The sequence below is a fragment of the Colius striatus genome, chromosome 2, assembly GCF_028858725.1.
Source record: "Colius striatus isolate bColStr4 chromosome 2, bColStr4.1.hap1, whole genome shotgun sequence".
NCBI lineage: Eukaryota > Metazoa > Chordata > Aves > Coliiformes > Coliidae > Colius > Colius striatus.
The window spans coordinates 5,701,916-5,725,935 of record NC_084760.1 but is presented as its reverse complement, the minus strand read 5'-3'; the positions used below and the strand labels follow the sequence as shown (position 1 = coordinate 5,725,935).

At 41.0% G+C, this 24,020-nt stretch overlaps 1 protein-coding gene across 2 annotated transcripts in view; it reads left to right on the top strand.

Annotated features, from left to right (window-relative positions):
* Nucleotides 1-24,020, top strand: part of FUT9 (fucosyltransferase 9) — a 123,911-nt gene that overhangs the window by 63,229 nt on the left and 36,662 nt on the right. Inside the window, exon 1 of one of the 2 annotated variants that reach the window (XM_061990518.1) lies at nt 10,153-10,185. The exons of the other annotated variant lie outside the window; for it this stretch is intronic. The gene's annotated coding sequence lies outside the window, so the exon portion shown is untranslated. Of the gene's footprint in view, nt 1-10,152; nt 10,186-24,020 lie in introns of those variants that run through there. 2 annotated transcript variants of the gene reach the window in all.

Sequence of the window (24,020 nt, the reverse complement as noted above, 5' to 3'; positions counted from 1 at the left end):
GCTGTAATAAACAGTTGGATACCTAGTTTTTCTGTACAACTTGCTTGTAATTACACAGTCTTGGAAGTTAAGCAGTGCTCTGACTTGTTTATTTTAATGTTTTCATATTCTAAGAGGATGAATTCTATAATTAGAGATGTCTTGTCTCTTCTATAGACAATTCCTTTATTATCCTGCTATTTTAGGATAGTCACAATTGTCTCTTAATTAAGCTGTTGATAACCAAAACACAGTGTTTAAAAAGAGATCAATTCTGGTTTGAAAATATGCAGAAAGCAACATTAGCGATTTTCTAGCTTTGAAACCAGGGACAGAGAGAAAGGAATTACAATAGCAATGATCTTGTCTTGAACACGACCATCACAACAGCCGCTCTCTGCTCGTGTTTCATCATACAACTGTTCTATCAGCCTTAGATCCCTGATACCTAAGGGACTGCCTGCATGTTCTCAGCTCAGCCACCTTCCTGCACTGAATTTTTCTCCATTCCTCTTTTCAGTAGATTACATGCTTCTCCACCCCATGCTATAATATCTCATGAGATATTACAGATTCCGTGATATCCGCTCCTAGGAGTGAAAAATGTCAAGTCATGGATTGGAATAAAAGGGAGATGAATCTGTATTGAAGGAGGGGAAAGGAGGAGTTTGAAAACAAGTAGAAAAGAAGCTTGTGGTTCAAATACTGAGATTATTTGGATAGCTTTCAGGTTATAATGGAGAAAAGAAGAGAAAACACGTGATAAAGGAAGCATTTAAAAGGTAGAAAATTAAAGTGAATACACAAAAAGATAATGTTAAACCATATTTACATATTGCCTTTTGCAGACTCTTAACCCAGCATAGCAAACATAAAATCTGTGTCCACTCTTACAGTGAGTTAATCCAGTTCAGAACAAGTCCACTTTTATTATACCTTTCTTCTAATAATAATGTGTGTTAACACAGACACCATGTACTGGTATTAATCGTAGATTTTCCAGGTGTACTATGAGTGCTTTTTGTTTCAAATACAATATCTCTGACAACAGAGAATATAACCAGGACATAAAAAAACACACCCCCCCCAACTTTTGCTGACAAAGCCTAGGTATAAAACTGGCAACCTTGACAAAGGGAATTATAACATGAAATTGATGTCATTCTATTTGAAATAATTCAGTGGATAGAAGTTAAATTTTATAGTTTCTGAAGTAGGTACAATTTCTTTACTTAAACTAGAATAGACTCCACTTGCCTGCTGCATTGCTGTGCTTGTTGGATTAAAGAAATTAGATTCCAAATGAAGCCTGGGGAAAGTGCTGCTGTATTGTCAGTCACTTGAGCATGATTAACTTGCTTTTTTTAAATGGCTTGGTAGCATAACAAGAGTTCTGTATTGCTTGATTAACTAATGCATAGAATTAATGGGATGGATCTTGTTCTAGGGTACAATCTGCTGCTTTTTGTTTTCCTTTCTGCTATGTCATGGTTTAACCACAGCTGGCAACTAAGCACCACACAGCCTCTCACTCACATCACCCCAGTGGGACAGGGGAGAGAATCAGGAGGCCAAAAGTGGGAAAACTCGTGAGATAAGGACAGTTTAATAAGTAGAGCAAGACAAGCAAAACAAAACATGGAATTCATTCCCCATTTCCCATGGTAGGAGGATGTTCAACCATCTCCAGGAAAGCAGGGCTCCATCACACATAATAGTGACTTGGGAAGACAAACATCATCACTGTGAATATCCCTGCCTTCCTTCCCTCTTCCCTTGGCTTTATATGCTATACATGGCATCACGTGTTATGGACTATCCCAGGGGTCAGCTGTGTCCCCTCCCAACTTCTTGTGCCTCTCAGCTTACTCACTGCTGGAGTGGGGTGTAAGAAGCAGAAAAGGCCTTGATGTTGTGCAAGCACTGCTCCACAATAACTAAAACATCCCTGAATTATCAACCCTTTTCCCCTCACAAATCCAAAACTTAGCCCCACACTCGATACTACTCTACCCCAGTTAGAACCACCACACACTGTTAAAACACTGTTTGTTTTTAAAGATTTTATGAACCATACAGATAAACCAGGAGAAAAAGAGTAATATCATTTCCATATGCACCACATCTTCCCTTGGTTGCACACTAAACCACTATCTTTTAGTTGTTAGCATTATGGGATGCACATACTGCTCTTTGCATATGCTCTTTCCATAAGCAAAAATGTGGAAAAGCAAGCACTTGCCAGTTTAACTGCCAGCAGATATCAGATCAGATGTAGACTGAAGTCCTGCTGAAATTGTCTAAGTAGTCTGTGATACATTTCGGCAGATCTGAGTATTAAATCTAGTGCTCTAGTAAATAGTTGCCTACAATCCTCTCTGATCTCACTTCGATGTAGTGTAATCCTTCAGTAGATTCCAGTTGCCTGTACCATGCAAGACGACCCAACTGAACTGGCAATTTCACTACAGGAGTCAGCCTACAGTCTGTTTTCTAGTCTTGGCATCAATATTCTCACCTAATCTTTCCTGTATCTCATATACTTCCTCAATATTTATTGAGAATGAGCCCTAGGGTAATTCAGGTAAGAATACACCTCCCAGTGTTTCTAGTCCAATCTCCTGCTCAAAACAGTCTCAGATCTGAGGTCAGGCCAGGTTGCTTGGAGTTGAGTTCCACTGAGTCTTGAAAACTCCAAAGGACAGAGACTGTACAACATCTCTGAGCAGCAGTTTGAACCTCTTTTCAGTTCATGTCCATTGTCTTGTTGCACCACTAAAGTGAATCATGGCTGTCTTCCAATGACATAGGTCATAGGTCAAGGGGGCCTGCTAAGTGCCCTCAAAGCACCAGTCCACCAGCTTCTCCTCACAGAGCACGTGCTTTGTCCCTCTGAGCATCCTGGTGGTCCTTCACTGAACTGACTCCAGTTTATCAGCCTGTGTTGCACTGGGGAACACAAAACCTAGCCACAGAATCTCAGTGTTAATGGAGGGATAATCACTTCCCTTGATCTGCTGGCTGTTCTCCTGTGCAACCCCACATGCTGCTAGCCTTCTTTCCTGCCAAGGCACACTGATGGCTCATGTTCAGCTTACTGTCTTCCAAGATCCTTTTCAGCAGAGCTGTTCCATAACCAGACAGTCCCCAGTCTATGTCATTGCAAGAGGTCTTCTTCCCAGGTTTAAGACTTTGTGTTTGTAGTTGAATTTTGAAACCTTCCACCTGGCCCATTTCTCCAGCCTGCCTAGATCCCTCTGGATGGCAACCCTGCCCATTAGCAGTCACTTTCTTGTTCCCCAAGGCAAAAAAAACCCCATCTTACCAAAACATCCTTCACCAAAAAACACCTTAGTCATCTAAAGACACAAGTCTTTGGAAGTTTTTCCCAATTAAAAAGAAGACAGGGAGTATCTTGTCATAAGGAATTTGGCCAAGTGTCTGTCTTTTCTGATACCCAGCTCCTGCATATTCTGTGTGCTAACTGTGAAAATGTTCATCTCTCAGAGAACTTTATTTAGGTTGTGACCTGGGACATAAATATGTCTTTATGGCTTTACAGGCACAAGAAACTCCAGGAGAAGCTGTTTGTGAAGTGGAGCAGCCTCATGGCTGGTGTAACTGGTGTGGGTGGGTAATGGTTATTCAACAGTCAGCCTAACAGTCAGAACTAGAAAACTCACGAAACCATATAGATTTTTACTAAAATGACCATTTTTTGTGCCCTCACATGATATTTACTGCTCATTTAATGCAACTTTGGAGGTTGCTTTCCTTCTGAATAGGGCTGCTTCAGAAGAACACAGCCTCTGAACCACCTTCACAGAAGGCAGCATCAAGTTTGTTTGAATCTTCAAGTAATACTTTTTTTCTGTCTTTCCTGATAATCATAGAATCAAAATGCTAAACCCCACTCATTGGTGTGTCAGTGCCAGAAATCTTGGAGCCAGGCTTGTGCTGGCATGCAGGTCCCTTTATATACATGCTGTGGTTTTCCCTCACTAGAGTATCCTGGGAGTTTCATCTCATCCACGAGAGAAAAAAGTGAACACCTTTCTTGCCCTACAGATATAGCTGCCAAACTCAGTAACTTGTATGACAAATTCAGGAGTGTCCTTTTGGAGGCTGGTATCAAGACCTTTCCAACACTCACAAACCAGAAAAACCCTTCAGTATTTCATTTCAGATCAACAAAAGGTTTGGGTTTTTTCCAAGTGGATGGTAGTGTGTCTGTGGTCACTAGAGTGAGAAGTCATTGATCTGTCCTCACAAAATGGCTCATTAAGGCAGAGTCAGGTCCTAATTACAGCAAGCAAAGTTCAATTCTTTCCACAACCCCTTGCATTGTATTTAGCCTGAATTAAGGATAAGTATCTATCCTGCCTCACAAGCAACTTAGCATCACAAGCATACGTGATCCTTCTATTTCCTTGCCCACTGTGAAAAAAGGCAAATAATATAGGCTGAGGCCAGCTGCTATAGCAGCCAAAATCACCAGTTCTTTCTCCCAGCTCCAGTTGAACATTAATATGCTCTCAAATTTAGGATTAAAATCTAGCCCTGTTGTTTCTGTCATCTGTATCCAATCGCTTTGTTTGTTTCTCCTGTTGTTTTTCTTACGTTAGTCAACCTACTGAGCTCTTCTACCAGCTCATCTTGGAATGAGTTCACAGGGCTGCCATTTCCCCAAATGCTCATATTATTCCAGTAAGATTTCCCTGCATGGCTGTAAAGCATGCCAACTTCTATTGCTCTCTTTTATCCGTAGTCACTGCTTAGCTATAGATTTGTTTTACCTTTTTTATCGTTCTCATAAATCAATTCTTCCAGGACTCTTTATTGTTTTGCTTCCATTTCATGGTCTCTCTTCTTTTTTATCAATATCCTCTGAAGCCTTCATGTCCAGGATTGTGTCCTGACCTGAGTGGTACAAAGAGGTGTTGTCTTTCTTTTCTTTTCACGTGACACGTCTTCAAAAGCAGCTTCTTGTTACATATTATTTTATGTGAGTTTATTTATGAAAACCTTAACATAGAAAAAGGCTTTAAGTACAAAACAAAAACATCTAAAGAAATACTGTACTGGAGCATATTTTCTTAGTTCTCTGATAACCCTGGGTAACTCTGGGGATTGGAGCATCTTTCCTACGAGGAAAGGCTGCGGGAACTGGGGCAGTTTAGTCTGGAGGAGACTAAGGGGGAAACTCATTAATATTTACAAGTATCTAAATGGTGGGTGTCAGGAGGTTGGGACAGCACTTTTTTCTATTGTAGCTAGCAACAGGACAAGGGGTAATGAGGTGAAACTGGAACACAAAAAGTTCCACTTAAATATAAGAAACACTATGTCAGTGTTTCAGTGAGGGAGCCCTGGCACAGGCTGCCCAGGGAAGGTGTGGAGGCTCCTTCCTTGGAGGTCTTCAAGACCTGCCTGGACACGTTCCTGTGTGATCTGATCTAGGTGACCCCGCTTCTGCTGGGGGTTTGGACTAGATGATCTCTGAAGGTCCCTTCCAACCCCTACCATTCCATGAATCTATCCCAGAGAATTCTGACAGCTTGTTTTCTTATCACCATGGACCACAGCCTTAGTTGGGTTTTTTTTCCTTTAAAATGAACATTTTATCTGTTTGTTGGCTGGTCAAACATGTTAATAGCAATTCAGGAGCATAGTTGCACTGATGGAGACCTTAAATAGCAGTGTTGACTTTGCATGAAGGTTCTAATCTGGATCATGCCTTAGCTCTGTTCCAAATTCTAGAATTACTAACCAAACATCTAATGCCAGCTCACAAAACTCAGACTCAAAAAGAAACCTGAGATGTTTTTTTCTGCTCAGGTTTTGAGGAGTGGTCTGTTATTTTAATATTCCATTCTTGTCATTTCAATTTAAAATTTTGAGGAAATAAAACTTAAAGATGTGTCCTAATGAAAAATATTATGAAGGTCTTTGTCATCTTTAGATATTCAGCTCCTGGCAGGCTATCCTGGCTCATGTAGGTCTTCTGTATGATTAAAAAGGAAGACTGTACAATGTTCTAAATAGAAACCAGAACAGCTAGTTGTCCATTTTGTTCAAAACACTTTTAATCAAAATCTACTGGCCAGAACAATGTTTTTTTCCTAAATCTACTTATACCTGGTCTAAAAGACATTTTGTTGGAAATTGTTTCTGTTGCCTCTTTGAACAGATGACAGCAAGAGCATCTCATTAGTCCACAGTGAGGACTGGAAGACTTGAGATACTCAAGTGAGGTAGAAATGTTTTGGCTGACCTGTTTTCAGTTCTACTTCCAAACCTAATGATCTTATGGTAATTTTTTCCTAGTTTAAAGTGTTGTCCCTGTGTTGCCGCTGTCTCCCTTTTCAGAGCCACTTATTGCCACCCATTCTATACATGACATCTGTACCTTTTTATCTTTGTTACAAGCTCCAAACGTCACAGGTGCCTGAGCTCGTCTCAGGCAGTATAGTTTCTCTGAAAGACACCAGGGACATCTGTGCAGTTGATCAGGAGCTCACCAGCAGCAACTTTTAGAATCACAGAATGGTAGCGTTGGAAGGGACCTTTAGAGATCATCTAGTCCAACCCCCTGCAGAAGCAGGGTCACCTAGATCAGGTCACACAGGAACGTGTCCAGGCGGGTCTTGAAGAGCTCCAAGGAAGGAGCCTCCACACCCTCCCTGGGCAGCCTGTGCCAGGGCTCCCCCACCTCACAGTGAAATAGTTTTTTCCTATGTTTAAGTGGAACTTTTTGTGTTCCAGCTTCATCCCATCACCCCTTGTCCTGTTGCTAGCTACTATAGAAAAAAGGGATGTCCCAACCTCCTGGCACCCACCCTTTAGATATTTATAAATGTTAATAAGATCTTCCCTCAGTTTCCTCCTCTCCAGACTAAACAGCCCCAGGTCCTGCACCCTTTCCTTGTATGAAAGATGCTCCAGTCCCCTGATCGTCTTCGTGGCCCTGCGCTGGCCTCTCTCCAGCACTTCCCTGTCCCTCTTGAGCTGAGGAGCCCAGAACTGGAACAAAATGAAAATTAAGTGGGAAAACCGGAAACTGGAACTTTCTAGCTTTTTTGAAATCACAACCTCACCATTGGCTTTTCTGTGCATAGATTTATTAAATTTTGGAGAAAATGTTAAGAAACAAAAAAAATCAAATACCTTTTATTGCTATTAACATTTGTTTTCTTCTACTTGGTGCTCTGTCTTCCTCTTCCTTGTATTTCTTTGCTGCTTCATAGCTATAGCACGTGATACACACTAATGCTAATGTGCCTCACACCTGATTATTTCTATGCTCAAATTTGCTGGAACATTTGCTGGAAACTTTCCAGAATTACAAGGGCAGCAAACAGTCTTCATAAAGCAGAACAGATGGCAAGCACCTTTGTGTTTATTATGGCATTGTTGCTTTAGAAATCTACAGGTCCAGATGCTAAGAAAAGGATGGATAGTTGTTCACTGAGACCAATATCTGCTACTCATGTCACAGTGTGTTTATGGGAAATATGTCACGTTCTAATGACCCAGTAGCTTGGGTTTATGTGTGCAATTGCTTCTGTGCTTTTCTTTTCCCACTTAATTTTAATAAGACAATTGCACACTCAAATGCAATCTCAGAAGAGCAACAGTCAAAAAAAAAATCCCATTCTGGTGGTATCTGTTCACAGCTGATGAACTTGTGTCCAGTTAATACCATCAAACTGCTGGAGTGAGTGATGAGAACTGAGCAAGGGTTCCTTATCACAACACATCTCAGTTCACTCAACGCAGAATAAATCTGATGGTAGAAGTGAAGAAGAAAGATAATATGATTCTTAGGCTGTAGCTTTCACAGGAAACCTTTAGCTTTCTTTCAGGATAATAGTGCCTTTAGAATTTCCTTTTTTACTTCAGAATACAGCCAATTGCTCCAAAAAGGCTCTCTTCTACCCAAAACTAGTATAACTGAGTGAGAGCATATAAGAACCCTTCCAAAGTTTCTATTGGCATGCTTTTCAACTACAAAATTCAAATACTGATCTACTGTAGACTAGGAAATTCAATCACCACTTCTTGAATCTGCAAGCTTTAATCTGCAATACACAGATAGCCATAGGTAAACATACCTGGGAGGAAGATATTTACATGCTATGGTTAAGAGCAGAGGAGTTGCCTCAGAGGCACAAAAAGATAAAGAGTAGCATGACAATGTCAAGTCAACACATTTTGAGTGCAGAGTAGGAAAAGTATCCCATGCACCAGGACAGGCTGCGGGTTGCACTGCTGAACAGCAGCTCTGCAGAGAGAGACCTGGGAATCCTGATTGATAATAAGCTAAATATGAGCCAGCAATGTGCCCTGGTGGCCAAGAAGGCCAATGGCAGCCTGGGATGCATCAAGAAGTGTGGTCAGCAGGTCAAGGGAGGTTCTGCTCCCCCTCTCCTCTGCCCTGGTGAGGCCTCATCTGGAGTCCTGTGTCCAGTTCTGGGCTCCTCAGCTCAAGAGGGACAGGGAAGTGCTGGAGAGAGGCCAGCACAGGGCCACCAAGATGATCAGGGGACTGGAGCATCTTCCTGATGAGGAAAGGCTGCGGGACCTGGGGCTGTTTAGTCTGGAGAAGAGGAGACTGAGCGGGGATCTTATTAACATTTATAAATATTTAAAGGGTGGGTGTCAGGAGGTTGGGACATCCCATTTTTCTATAGTAGCTAGCAACAGGACAAGGGTTAATGGGATGAAGCTGGAACACAAAAAGTTCCACTTAAACACAAGAAAAAACTCTGTCAGTGTTTCAGTGAGGGAGCCCTGGCCCAGGCTGCCCAGAGGGGTTGTGGAGGCTCCTTCCTTGGAGGTCTTCAACACCTGCCTGGACATGTTCCTGTGTGACCTGATCTAGGTGACCCTGCTTCTGCAGGGGGGTTGGACTAGATGATCTCTAAAGGTCCCTTCCAACCCTATCATTCTGTGATTCTATGATTCTAAAAGTTGCTTAGACTACATGATCCACAATCAAATCACCTTCTTTGGGAAGTGCTGCAACATTTTCATTTAGTTCAGTCTATTCCTTTCTTCAAATCCTACTTCCCACAAATGTTAGCTCACATAGATTAATTCTTCAACCACAAAAAGCAGGTCAAAGAATGTTACTTGGACTGGAAAAGCAAAACACTGCAAGCTAGAAAATGTCAGAATCAAGGCTGTTTGTCAGCCTTTGCCATCATATGAGTGTGCATATTAATCCTTATCCTTAACTACGTGATCACATAGTATTTTTCTTCAAGGATCTCTGATTCACTCAGCACAGAACTTAGAAAGCACTCAGTGAGAGAGGAAAATAAAGGATCAGCTATTCAAAAGGCTGAAAGAAAGCTAAAGACTTTTTGGCTGATGGTACCAAATTGATTCCATCGAGAAATTGATTTTCACTTGACACAGGTGACTTGGCAAATACTTAGGAGTGCCATCAAGGTGTCTAAATACTGATAAATATTTGACATGGAAGTTGATTGGAAGTATCCTGTTTTCCTAAACAAATTTTAGGGTAATTAAGTACTATAAAGCAAGCTTTGACAGGATCAAGCTGTGTGACTTTTATTAATGTCAATGGTAATTGCACAACTAAATTCCTCTGCATCACCACAAATTTTCCTCCATATTGTATTTGATAATAAAGATTATCAGGCACAGTTGGAAACAAATGATAAAACAGCCTAGTTACACAGACAAATTGTAAAGTAAGTAATTGTCTTTAGTTGTATTTGATTGCCAGTCAGTAGAGCAGCTGGAGAAACAATAATGCTGTTAATTTCTATGCTAGGATGACAGAGCGTGGCAACAGTATGATAAGTATGTTCTAGTATATGGAGCATAGCTGGAAGATCATTTTAGACACAAGTAACCACACTGCTCCCATTCAGCAGTATTTTTCTCTGATTATGATTTATTGTCTTACCTTACAAAGATTATTCACCATCTGGATGAGTCCATAGATCACCAAAACCATGCAGAGGCAGGATCTGAGGAAAAACGCCAAGTACTTCACTCACTCCAGAAGAAATCTTGGATAAATCAAAAGCAGTGAGTTCCAGGATTTTTGACATGACTTCTGAAGCAAAGAAAAAAAGAAGAAAAAGGTAAAGCAACAGTCTAAAAGTCAGCTTCCAAACTCTCAAGGTTCCATCATTTACAACAGCCAGAGCTAACAGCTGATATATTCAGGTAAAAGATCCTTTAGGGGATTTTTTTCAGTCACGTGCCACTTTGCAAAGTTCCAACAATTTAAACTGGATTTAACTGAACTAGTTGAAGTGAGACTGTGACATGCCAGACCTGTGCAGACTGAAAAGGACTTTCCATGTAGTTTTTTTGTCTCAAAATCTACAAGTCATTCTGTTCTCTGACACAAAGGATCAAGAGCACAAAAACTGTCTCTCTTGTGCATAATCTTCTTCAAGCTGAGAATCGAGGTGAAAGCTGATCAGAATAAAAAAGATACAGAAGTAATCACCTTAGATTCCCTAAAGGGGAGATTTCTTGGATGTTTCTAAGCTGTTAGAAGCTATGCTAGCTGATAAAGCTCACTTTATTTGTAACTAATCAGCAGTTTAACCTCCCCCATAGACAGGCCTGATCAAATTGATTGAGTGCCAGACATAAACTCTGACTTTTCTCCATTGTATCTACAAAGCAGAGCTCCCAAATGAGGAAGTCAGTATGCTAGGAATGCACAAAGTAGGTCCAAACAAGAGGAAGAAAAATCTTCTGAGATGAGACAGTCATATGGTAAGGCCCTTGCAAATGGTTTAAAATATAAGGCACATAAGTCTCATTGGATTACCAGCACTTTCAGACTCTGTTAGAGGGAAATAAGGAAACTTTTTCACTGGGCATTGCTCCATTACTTCTTTTATGTCCAGTTATTGAGGTATTTCATGCTTTGAAAAATAGCTATGTTATTCTCTAAGTTGAAATAGCATGGCAATCTTTGCATTGTGCAATTCATAAGCACCTAATCTGGAGGAATACAGCTTTGTTTCTGTCTTTCCAGTTTCATTCTAAGATTTCACATGTTTGTGAATTGAAAATCTCAAGTTTTCTGTATCACAACCTCACTTGTTGGTTTGGTTTTATTTTAACTGCAAAACTTTTGACTCACTTTCCTCATTCATAGAATGATAGAATCACAGAATGGTAGAGCTGGAAGGGACCTTTAGAGATCATCTAGTCCAACTCCCCTGCAGAAGCAGGGTCACAGGAACAAGCCCAAGTGGGACTTAAAGACCTCCAAGGAAGGAGCCTCCACACCCTCCCTGGGCAACCTGGGCCAGGACTTCCTCACCCTCACAGTAAAATAGTTTCTTCCTATGTTTAAAAGCATCTTTTTGTGTTCCAGCTTCATCACATTACCTGTTGCTAGCTACTATAGAAAAAAGTGCTGCCCCAACCTCCTGACACCCACCATTTAGATATTTGTAAATGTGAATAAGATCCTCCCTCAGTCTCCTCTTCTCCAGACTAAACAGCCCCAGTTCCTGCAGCCTTTCCTCGTATGAAAGATGCTCCAGACCCCTGATCATCTTGGTGGCCCTGTGCTGGCCTCTCTCCAGCACTTCCCTGTCCCTCTTGAGCTGAGGAGCCCAGAAGTGGACACAGGACTCCAGATGAGGCCTCACCAGGGCAGAGCAGAGAGGGAGAAGAACCTCCCTTGTCCTCTGGCCACACTCTTCTTGATGCATCCCAGGCTGCCATTGGCTTCTTGGCCACGAGGGCACATTGCTGGCTCATATTTAGTCTATTATCACCCAGCACTCCCAGGTCTCTCTCTGCAGAGCTACTCTTCAGTAGGTCAGCCCCAGCCTGTGCTGGTGCAGGGGGTTATTCCTCCCCAGGTGCAGGACTCTGCACTTGTCCTTGTTGAACCTCACAAGGTTCCTCTCTGCTTAACTCTCAAGTCAGTTGAGATCCTGCTGAATGACAGCACAGCCTCTGGGGAATCAGCCAGTCTGTGTTTTCTGTGTTTTTCTGTGTTTTTTCTGTCTAAACCAGCATAGCTAGCTACAGTTCTAATTTATCAAATCTCTAAATAAGTGTGAGTTTGAACTACAAGGTAAATCATATGAGTTAGGACAAAGAAAAGAGCACGTAGCAGAAAGAAGTACAGAAACAGACTGTTGAAACAGAAGTTTGACCTAGACATGTCACATTATTATTGCCTGAAATTTGAAGCAGCTAAGCTGTGATCCTGCAAAGACATGCTCAGAGGCTTAGCTTAACTCACTAAAATTGATGGGGCTCTTTGCAATGCAAAATGGCAAGTGGGTGCATACACCTTCCCAGCACTGTAGCCTGAATGTGCCTATAATCAAATCCTCACACGAAAGGCCACACTGTCACTGTTTAACTGTTTTTTAGGGAAAGCAATGGCAATTCCATGTTAATCTGAACTCCATGTTCTCAGCTCACTTTATTTCAGTCCTAGTTTGATGGGAAAAAAGGGAATATGGTATTTAAGAGACCATCACCCCTGATGATGTACTTTAACACCAGAATTGTTCACCACAGCATGGGTTTTGATTTTTTTTGAACCATTAAGTGTCATTTCACAGAAGTTCATGAAAGACTGATTTAAGTCAGGCACGTGATTTACTCCTGTGGGCTTTGGATCATTGAGAAACATTAACAGCTCTGCTTTCAAGAAAAGAAATCTCTTTATTATAAAGAACTGTGGAAAAAAATAAGGCAATGGTTGTCACTGCACTGATTCTAATCATGTTTGGTTTCTGTACTTATCTGCTTCCACCTGATCAGTTCTCAGTAGCTTAAAGGCAGCAGATGGGAAGAGTTTAGTAGCCAAGCCAAATTATTTTCTCACTCAAGTCTATGGGAAAAAACACACTGCTGCTGGTGAACTTAGGCTTTGGGTTTCATTTTGATATTTCACTTTTTCTTATCTTCTGGCAGAAGTGTAAAGTGATAATCTTGGTTTGTGGAGATAATGAGACTTGGGTAGAATGACTACAAAGAAGTCCAAATCAGCATCCACCAAAAACTTTGGATTATTAATTTGCAGTTTAGTAAGGTGTCATGAATACTGGTGAGTTTAAATCTATCAAGAGATGATCTAGAAACTAACAGGACGTTTTAAAAAGTACTTTTTTTTAATTAAAACTGGCCTGTGAAAGAGTTGGGAGATACAGGCAAGTGCTGCTTATAGATGGAACTGCAAAGCTGAACCTTAGAGACCTTTACTATATAGTTAGTTTGTCAGTTTAAAAGTGATTTGGCAGTTTTATAAAACAGAGGGGTTTTTTACCTAAGTGCTATATATTCATTTATTATCTCTCACTACTCCCTTTCCTGTTCTCCACTGACAGATTATGATGAAATACCAAAAAGTATTAAGGAGCACTTAGGGTTTTTTTCAAATTGTGAATAATCTCCCTTATTCATTCCATTCATGTATTTGAATCTAGATTCTTCTATAAGGCAATAGTTTCTTCTTTAGTAGTGCAATAGTGTCAGGTATGAGAGCTCCACAGGTTCTTTCTCAATTTTCACAGTGGTGGAATCATAGAATCACAGAATGGTAGGGTTGGAAGGGACCTTTAGAGATCATCTAGTCCAACTCCCCTGCCAAAATAAGTTCACCTAGATCAGGTCACATAGGAACATGTCCAGGCAGGTCTTGAAGACCTCCAAGAACTCCTGTGCATACACCCAGGAAAAAAAATCTCCTATTTATTTGGGTAAGTGTTAAAAGTCTGGACTATTTACATCATTCTTTTCGTGGCATAAATCCATGTGAAGGACACGCTAACACAAGGACTAACATGAGCTGGTTGAAACTGCCCATTTGCAACACTAAGAGCATTTCACTTCAGTGCAAAGCTTCATACAAGTGGATATAAGCATTTTATAGTTCTCTGCAAGAAAAGTCTTCTGCATATAAACTCGATTACCACATCACTTAATCTTCTTAGATGGATGAGAGAGAAATGCAGCAAAAAGTCACTTACCTTGTGCTAGTTCTAATACTGCCAACTCGTGTGTGTCAAGTATCCCTGTTTTAAGGAATAGTAACATGAAATAGTGAGCAGGAAATAGCTTGGAGGTACATAGTTTGCCCTAGTACATAAAAATGAAAGTTCTACAGCCAGCACAGGTCAGACTTGTAGTGTGCAGCACTGCAGAAGTATAGCAGATATAATGTTGCTGTATATCCCTGAGACAACAGTTCTGAAATTCTAAAATCGTATTTTCCATAAATCTCAGTCTCCACTGTTTGTGTAGAGTTTCCTCTCCCTCTAAGGTCCAATAGACTTGGATAGTTGCCAGCCTGCTAGTAAATAACCTGATCATGCAATCCTTATTCAAACAAATCTGTTGTTGGTTTTTATTAAGCCTGTGCTGCTATCTGTCATATTTACCTACACGTAGCTTCAAAGGACATGGAACACAAACATGTATTCTTATAAGCCTTGAACTGAGAATTAATCATGAACTCATCATCCAAGCAGAACTTTCAGAAGATCACTTATCATTTTCTTCTGCTATGTAAACAAGGTACAATGATATTGTCCACATTATAGAGTCTTCACAGAATCACGGGATCTTAAGGGCTGGAAGGGACCTCGAAAGCTCATCCAGTGCAACCCCCTGCCAGAGCAGCACCACCTAGAGTAGGGCACACAGGAACTCATCCAGCTGGGTTGGAATGTCTCCGGAGAAGGAGACTCCACAGCCCATCTGGGCAGCCCCTGCCAGTGCTCCCTCACCTCAACAGGGAAGAAATTCTTCCTTCTAATGCTCATTTTTTTGGATGAAAGTGCCAAAATTTAAGTACTTGTATGCAAGTATGTGCATGTGTCTTAGTTTTGCCTTTTGCAGACCAAAAAATGTGATACTTGAATCCAAATTGTTCCAGAACAACGTTCTCTAAATATCTACACAAAGGTTATTATTGGCTTAAAATTATTCCTGTGAAATGCTTTTGCTCTGCACATGTAACGGTTCATTAGAATTACCAACATGCTTTAATGTAAATGATTGTTACAGTTCCTTTAGAACCTTACTGCAGTAAGGAATACTAACATCTTCATGGCATTTGGCATTGTGGAGAATCATAGAATCTAGTTATTGATTTATACAAAATGTCTTACATTGCAAATGATATTAAAATGTATTCTATGTCTTGAAGTAAGTTGATTTCTTCTACCCCTCTACTCTGCCCTGGTGAGGCCTCATCTGGAGTCCTGTGTCCAGCTCAGGGCTCCTCAGCTCAAGAGGGACAAGGGAAGTGCTGGAGAGAGGCCAGCACAGGGCCACCAAGATGATCAGGGGATTGGAGCATCTTCCTTATGAGGAAAGACTGTGGGACCTGGGGCTGTTTAGTCTGGAGAAGAGGAGACTGAGCGATGATCTCATTAAGATTGATAAATATCTAAAGGGTGGGTGTCAGGAGGTTGGGACATCCTTCTTTTCTGTAGTAGCTAGCAACAGGACAAGGGGTGATGGGATGAAGCTGGAACACAAAAAATTCCACTTAAACATAAGAAAAAACTCTGTCACTGTGAGGTGAGGGAGCCCTGGCACAGGCTGCCCAGGGGGGTTGTGGAGGCTCCTTCCTTGGAGGTCTTCAAGACCCGCCTGGACATGTTCCTGTGTGACCTGATCTAGGTGACCCTGCTTCTGCAGGGGGTTGGACTGGATGATCTGTAAAGGTCCCTTCCAACCCCTACCATTCTGTGATTCTATGATTAAGAAAGTATTGATAAATGGCTTTTTTAAGAGATGAGTAGATTTCTATCTAGCTAAATAAAAGGATATGAAACACCATTAGAAAAAATATATTAAAAACTAAGACAAACCTTCCAAAAAGATCAATTCCACAAAAAAAAACCCGTTCCAAAAGCCTAAATGCAACAGTGGGATCAAATAAAATTGGGACAATGGAAAAGAAGCAGTAAACTAACAAAAATTAAAAGACAAATTAAGATATCCAAAAGATAACAAATGCAAGGAAAAAAAATCTTACATATGGAGAAGGACATTTCAGTTGGAAGAGCAAAGGAATCCATCTGATCTTTTAAAAGTAATGGAGAACTTATGGTAGGAATGTCACTCCCAGCTTTTCTGGTGAGCACTGTTGATTGATTGCCAATCAGCTTAATGATGCTGAAACTACCTGAGGCTGAAGCAGCAGATTTCTTTTGTAAAAAGGCATACATTTCTTTTTTAATTACTTGATTTTCTATGCCAGATGAATACACAGAAAGCAAAAGGAGATAAAATGTTTTGAAGCATTTTAGTTCTTAATAAAGACAATTCTATAGCAAAGCATATCTTTTAGTAACAGAACACTAGTAGGTCTTAACCAGTTTTTCAATTATATTTAGATCCCTACTGGGATTTACAGATATGTTTATTGGTATTTTCCTGCCTATGTGAACCAAGAAGGAAATGATCAGCAACTACCATTGTAATGCAGAAGAGTTTTCAGGTCTCAAGAGTCTAGTCACATTCTGGGAAGTATCACACAGCCTGATTCCCATCAAGAGGATTTACATAGTGTCAAGATCAAAAACAAATAGCTTTCCTGGATGAAGTAGGAGAAAGTTTAGAAAGGTTTACAAGACTTGCAAAGATCTTTCCCAAAGATGTCTTTTCCAGCAGAACAGAAGCAGATATGGACCACATCATTTGGAGCCAAAGTAGCTATGCCAGCTGTATATATGAGCTAGGAGGTAAGGAAGGCAAGTTTATACTAACTTGGATAGGTGTTCTTGAAAATCCCATCTCTATTACTAGTTGTAAATCTGACTTTGTGTCCATGGCCATCCAAATACTAAAATTCATGTGAACATTCAGAAGGTTCAAAGAGGTAAAAACAAACATTTCTAAGTCTAAATTCAAGGTAGCATCCAAGCTTCATGGGCAGCTTCTTCTGTTTTGAAGATGAGTGCTTTAAGGCAAGGTAACCATGCTAGTCTTATGCCTCCTCAACACAGAGGGAATTTACTTATCTTTTCAATTATCTCCAGGTCAAACAATACATTTACTGAATACCTACATTGGAGCATATCAGCAGGAGACCTCTAGCACACTCTTTCCTAGCTGAATGTTGTTAACACAAAGCTCTGTGCGCCAAATTTATGCTAGATATGAACCTTTCAGGCTTTGGGTTCAAACTGACATCACATGTCTCATATTCTTGGCTCAGAAGTTGCAACGAGGAAGAAAGAAAAGCTATCTCCTCAAAATCTTTCCACAGTGAGTTAGTGCTTTTTGGCTTGGGCACTCTTCTCAGACTACTTGCTCCAACCGAGTGCTGTACTCTGCAGTCATGTGTTCTTCACATCACAGGAAGCAAATGCCAATCAACATCCAACTCAAGTAGTTGTGGCCAAGTTGAGTAGTTGGACTTCAGGGTTTATATTCTAGTTTAAGAGACATGACTGCCTACTACTTTAAGATGCCTTCTTGTAACAGAAATACAGCTGTAAATTCACCTTGCTCTGCACTGATTTAAGCATCAAAGAAAGGCCAATGTCACTCCAGTCTTCAAAAAGGGCAGGTAGACCTGGGAGTGCTGGTTGATAATAAACTGACCATGAGCCAGCAATGTGCCCTCGTGGCCAAGAAGGCCAATGGCAGCCTGGGGGCATCAAGAAGAGTGTGAGCAGCAGGTCAAGGGAGGTTCTGTTCCCCCTCTGCTCTGCCCTGGTGAGGCCTCATCTGGAGTCCTGTGTCCAGTTCTGGGCTCCTCAGCTCAAGAGGGACAGGGAAGTGCTGGAGAGAGGCCAGCACAGGGCCACCAAGATGATCAGGGGACTGGAGCATCTTCCTTATGAGGAAAGGCTGCGGGACCTGGAGCTGTTTAGTCTGGAGAAGAGGAAATTGAGGGGAGATCTTATTAACATTTACAAGTATCTAAATAGTGGGTGTCAGGAGGTTGGGGCAGCACTTTTGTGCTGCAACAGGACAAGGGGTGATGGGATGAAGCTGAAACACAAAAAGTTCCACTTAAACATAAGAAGAAACTATCTCACTGTTCAGGTGAGAGAGCCCTGGCCCAGGCTGCCCAGGGAGGGTGTGGAGTCTCCTTCCTTGGTCTTCAAGACCCACCTGGACATGTTCCTGTGTGACCTGATCTAGGTGACCCTGCTTCTGCAGGGGGGTTGGACTGGATGATCTCTAAAGGTCCCTTTCAGCCCTACCCTTCTATGATTCTATGATTCAAAGTGTTTCACCTGCTGACAGGTGCAAATCCCTCTTGTAGGCTCGAAGATGTCCCCATTCATTCAAGGGAAGAGGGACACCTGACTTTATATTGGAGACCCCAGTTCAGGTTCTCCACTTCTCAGTAGCACAGAGCACTCTTCAGTGCAAACATTATACTTGGGTCCAAGCGTGTAAGTTTTAGGCATTGAAGCATTAAACTGCAGTTACCCAAACCCTCCCCTGGTTCTTATGATACGTGATGCTGAACATTGTAGTCTCCAGTTTTCTCACTTGCTAGAGAAAACAATTGCCACAACAGTTGGATTGTAGTCAGGCTATTACAGAACAAAAGTGCCTAAATTGACTGAGAAAAGCCAGACAAAAAGTGGCCACTGCTGCCTGCAGAAATGCATGGAGAACGCATGTGAGGTCAGAGCAGAGGAAATTACACTCAACTGATGTGCAGAGTTGATTTCAAAAAGTATTTAAGATGATTTCTCCTCAGAGATTAATGTTTCAAGTAAAGAGAAGTGAGTAGTTGCAAGGTGGAAAGCTGATTTGTGAAATATAATCTGGGATGGAAACTTTTGGTTTGGAAAAGTATTGTAGCATGCAAGGGTAATTTTCAGGCTATTTTGCATTTAGATGATGTACCTGTGATTTCATAGAGAAAACTGATGGGAAAATGGGTAAGGAAATTATTTAACTCGAGAGCAATGCAATTATTGGGACATAATTCATACCAGCAGTATCCTTGAGATTGACAGTATCTGCCTTTCAACATCTACTTGTTGAGTATAAGTGCATTTTCTAAAGTTCCCTCCTCACTTGTGCTCAGAGGACATATCCTGTACAGAAAATCCCTTCATTAAAAGGGGTCAAGGTGTGAGCACCTCCATTGTGCTGGTCACCTTGCAGAAGGGAAAAGAGAAGGCAATGCTGGCCTCTGTGGCAGCCAAGACAGTATCTTCACAAGTTCTAACACCTCAGAGGCTATGTGCAAAGTTAGTTGTCTATTCAAAAAGCAATAAAGTAATAAATAATGTAATTAGATTTAATCCAGGGATTCAGCAAGCACTGAGCAAATGGAAATCAGCCTGGAGACACTTAAGACCATGCTGGGAAGTATTTGCTAAAGAGAACAATTGTAAATTACACTGGAGAGAAAGGGAATAAACTGAGGAGCAGCAGTGAGAACACTGACTTAGTGTGTGGGCATAGGGATGCACTGTTTCTCTCATCCACATGGCTCACTCCTCATCATCACACTGGATTGCCATGAGGGGGGTACTTGCAGCATTTGGACAATCTAAATAGTATAAAGACCAATGACTCCTTAACTTGCCAGAGAAGAACTTCAATTCCTCTTTTCTCTATTGTCTTTATCTGTGGCCAAATGTTCCTCCAAATGAGCTTACATTGTGTTTTCCTGCTATTGCTGCTAAAGCTCTCATCTCTCTGTTGGATTTTTAACAGTCTCCTCACCACTTTCTTCTGCTCATTTAAAATACAACTGTCAAAGTGGTCATGTTGGTTGTTATGACAGGCTTGCCTCTGAAGGTCTACCTTCTTGCCTTGTTTCCTATCACATCAGAGTCAGCATTTGTGTTTTTGCCATTGTACATCACCGGGGAACATGTCCATCTTTATTCCTATTGCTGCTATAGTGGCCAACATCTATAAATTTCCTTCTAGATAGCCCCTTAATGCTACAATAATTTCCTAGTATTAACCTCATTAACATCTAAGGACATACTGGAAAGGAAGTTAAAAAAAGTACACAAAAGTACCAAAAATAAGTGGAAAAATAGAAGAGAGCACTCTGATAATAATTCACCAGCAAACAGGATGGCTGATACAGATCTATTTTAAGCTTTCTAAAGCAGTATGAACATGCACACTTAGATGTATGATCTTCTGCTATTTTTATCTTTCCTCTTACCTTTCTTAATATCTTTTGCTGGAATCATTTATCATACCTTTGATCAGGCAAAATGGTCTTTGTGGCAATTTTTACACCTGCACATGAATGTTCACAAGGCAAATTCCTGTTCTGATAGGGTCATAGAATCATAGAATGATAGGGGTTGGAAGGGACCTTTAGAGATCATCCAATCCAAGCCCCCTGCAGAAGCAGGTCCCATCTAGATCAGGTCACACATGAACGTGTCCAGGCAGGTCTTGAAGATATCCAAGGAAGGAGACTCCACACCTTCCCTGGGCAGCCTGGGCCAGGGCTCCCTCACCTCATAGTGAAATAGTTTCTTTTTATATTTAAATGCAACTCAAGGAACTTGCCAGAAGATATGTTATTTCTATTTTCACTGTGAGGGTAAAGGAGCCCTGGCACAGGCTGCCCAGTGAGGGTGTGGAGGCTCCTTCCTTGGAGGTCTTCAAGAGCCACCTGGACACCATCCTGTGTGACCTGATCTAGGTGACCCTGCTTCTGCAGGGGGGTTGGACTGGATGATCTCTAAAGATCCCTTGCAACTCCTACCATTCTATATTTCTATGATTCTATACTACTTTAGAAACTAAGTGGTTCATTCACCAGCCAAACCCATACAGCTTTATAAAGGAGAAAGTTCTGTGTTCATGTGGTTTCTGCATAATATTAAAGAGGTTTGAGCCACCTTCATAATCGAAATCAACACAGTTATGGAGTAGGCTCAGTCCATCCTCTATTACACAAAGGAAGACATCACTCTTAACACTCTTAAATGTTCTCTCTGTGGTACTAGGAGAAAAAAAGGTAAAATGACAATTTTACTGGTGATATATAACAGCATAAATTAGAGCTATCAGGGAATGACAGCTTCCATTTGCAGCTTTCATCTTATTTCTTTCCACATGTGGAATAGAGTAAGATATACGTGTTTTATAGTACAGCCACTATTTACATGTATTTTAGTATTTCTTAGGTAATGCCCTTTCCTATCATGCCTTTTCAATACATATTAGCTAACATTTAAAGCAAAAATCAGTCTTTAAAACAAAAATATCTTCAAAGCCCAGATTGAAAGCCCAGTTTTGCACATGCAGCTGTAGAAACTTACCTCGAATTACTCCATTTATGATGTCTGAGAACACTGAGCTTGCTAACCCAGTCCCCAAGCTCATATTTGCAGGAAGAAAGGAAAAAAACCCACCTGAACAAATGCCTATGTTAAGCAACCTGACCTTGAGTCTGTACTACAAACATTATACCGGTGATATCTTTGTAAACTCTTGTTTCAGTTGAGTTAATGAGTATGATTCCTAGACGAGATCAGACTGAGAGCTCATGAGAATGCGAGGGACTGAGAGCTAACACAATATGAGATGGAGCAAAAGAGAACAAAGACACACACTCACTTTTGATTTCCCTGAAGGGGGTAAGCAGAGACACTGAGAGGAAAGTCTGTTGGAAGAGACAGGGTGGGAAAGAATGCCATCAGTAAGTGTAGACAGTTGAGAGGTTTTGTGCTGTTATGTATTTTCAGTATTTTCTGTAAGAAACTGCTCAGGGTATCCAGGAGAGTCCCCCACTGGGAAATCTCACTGTAACAAGTGGGTGTTAATTCCATTTTAAGTCAGTATATTTTCCTGCAGTCCAATTTTGGCATTATAAGAGCATATCTAATAAAAGCTCTAACTCAAGAGTTCTTCATCTGCTTCAAGGTAAGGGTGTGCAGCACGATTGTTACCTCCTGGAACTGTACAGCTCCAAAACCTGCTGTGTATTTGGTGCTGGCTTAGCTATATCCTTAGCAGACCAAATAGTTTTAACACCAGCTCAGTTGAAAACCCTGCCCTACACAGCAGTAAACTGAGAATATTCAAAAGGCTTTGACCTCAGTGTTGAAGGAGAATTTGGTATAATCCAGAGGAAAACAGAGGATAATCAAGAGCAACCCTGAGGCATTTACTGAGACAGTGACAGTGAACTAAGTGAAAGCTTTTAGTGTGGGTGAAGTACACAGAAATCAATGTGTTTTTTCACATTTGTAACCTCCATAAAACAAGGTCTTCTGTTAAGTTTGGAATTACAACTGCAATATATAATGGACTCAAATTATTAAAGAAAGCAGGGAGGAAAGGCTGTAAGTCTACAAAATAAGACATCTCATTTTTCTGCATGTTTAGGGTGTTTTTTTCCTGGAGTTTGGACCAGAAGAAGTATGACAAACATGTTTAAAGCTGGATAGAACAGAACGCAAAGAAGCGCTAAACATGTTTTGCCTTTTTGGTATTCTAATTGCATTTCTTCCTTCTGTTGCTTCAAATCACATCTGACACTTAGTTAGATACATCTGATAGGCTGCAAAAATGTAGCCAGGGCTGTAAATTTAATTGGCATGTGTTAAGAATATAAACAAATTGGGCTGAAGTCTCTGCATCTTGTCCTCCAAAGGACAGAAATTTTTGACCTGTAAGTCAGGAACAATGTGGGTTTTTTTCTTTGCATTATTAGTTTATCCAACACTTTAGGATTTTGTTACATGGTTCAGATTTGCCATTTTCAGTTGCTATGGCCACTGGCTGTAATGTCAGTAGATGTCATTCAGTAATTTGAAATTGTACTTATTTTTCCTCCACATATAAATTTTCTGTGAATGTAAGAATTTTCACACTGGCAAACATTTAGTTCTCTTTGAGCCTCATAGAAGTGATTATGATTCTGTCCCTAAAATACCTCTTTCTTTTCTTCATCACTGTAAAATTTACTTATAGTTTTGCCTGTTACTAATATCTCTTACATGACAAAGATTTTTGTTCTACTATTTTATTATAATGTTTTCTTTGCCACAGTGCAAAGAAACTATCAAAGAATCATAGAATGGTAGGGTTGGAAGGGACCTTTAGAGATCATCCAGTCCAACCTCCCTGTAGAAGCAGGTCCCACCTAGATCAGGTCACACAGGAACATGTCCAGGTCGTACATGAAGACCAACAAGGAAGGAGCCTCCACACCCTCCCTGGGCAGCCTGGGCCAGGGCTCCCTCACTGAAACACTGAAACAGTTTTCTTCTTATGTTTCGATGGAACTTTTTGTGCTCCAGCTTCATCCCATCACCCCTTGTCCTGTTGCTAGATACCATCAAAAAAAGTGCTGCCCCAAGCTCCTGGCACCCACCCTTTACATATTTGTCAATATTAATGAGATCCCCCCTCAATCCCCTCTTCTCCAGACTAAGCAGCCCCCGTTCCTGCAGCCTTTCCTCATAAGGAAGATGCTCCAGTCCCCTGATCATCTTGGTGGCCCTGTGCTGGCCTCTCTCCAGAAGTTCTCTGTCCCTCTTGAGCTGAGGAGCCCAGAACTGGACACAGGACTCCAGATGAGGCCTCACCAGGGCAGAGTAGAGAGGAAGCAGAACCTCCCTTGACCTGCTGGCTACTCTTCTTGATGCATCCCATGCATCCCTATGTCTGTGCTTATTGTGAACATCTTTGGGGTTGGGTATTTTATTCATTTCATGTTCTCAATGTCCTGTTTGCATGGTGGAATTTAGATCCTGGGTTGGTGCTGGCAGTAAACTAATGAAAAGCTCCTCATAATCTGCAGCATCCTAGCTGGTGACATCATCCTTTAGATCCTTACTGTGAAAGAAGGTAGAGAAGGCAGGTAGAGACAAGAGATGTGTATACATTGCCCTGCACACTGTTTACACTGGTTCACATTATATAGTCTAACTTAAATCTATAGGTGATGTCTAGAACATTTGTGATGTCATTGCATTGCATACTTAACTGCTAATGACAATACATTGATGTACATTCCACAGAGCAGAGATTAAACAGAGTTAGGCAAAGGTCCTAAACTCCTACTTTTATCTTTTGTTACATATTTTGTG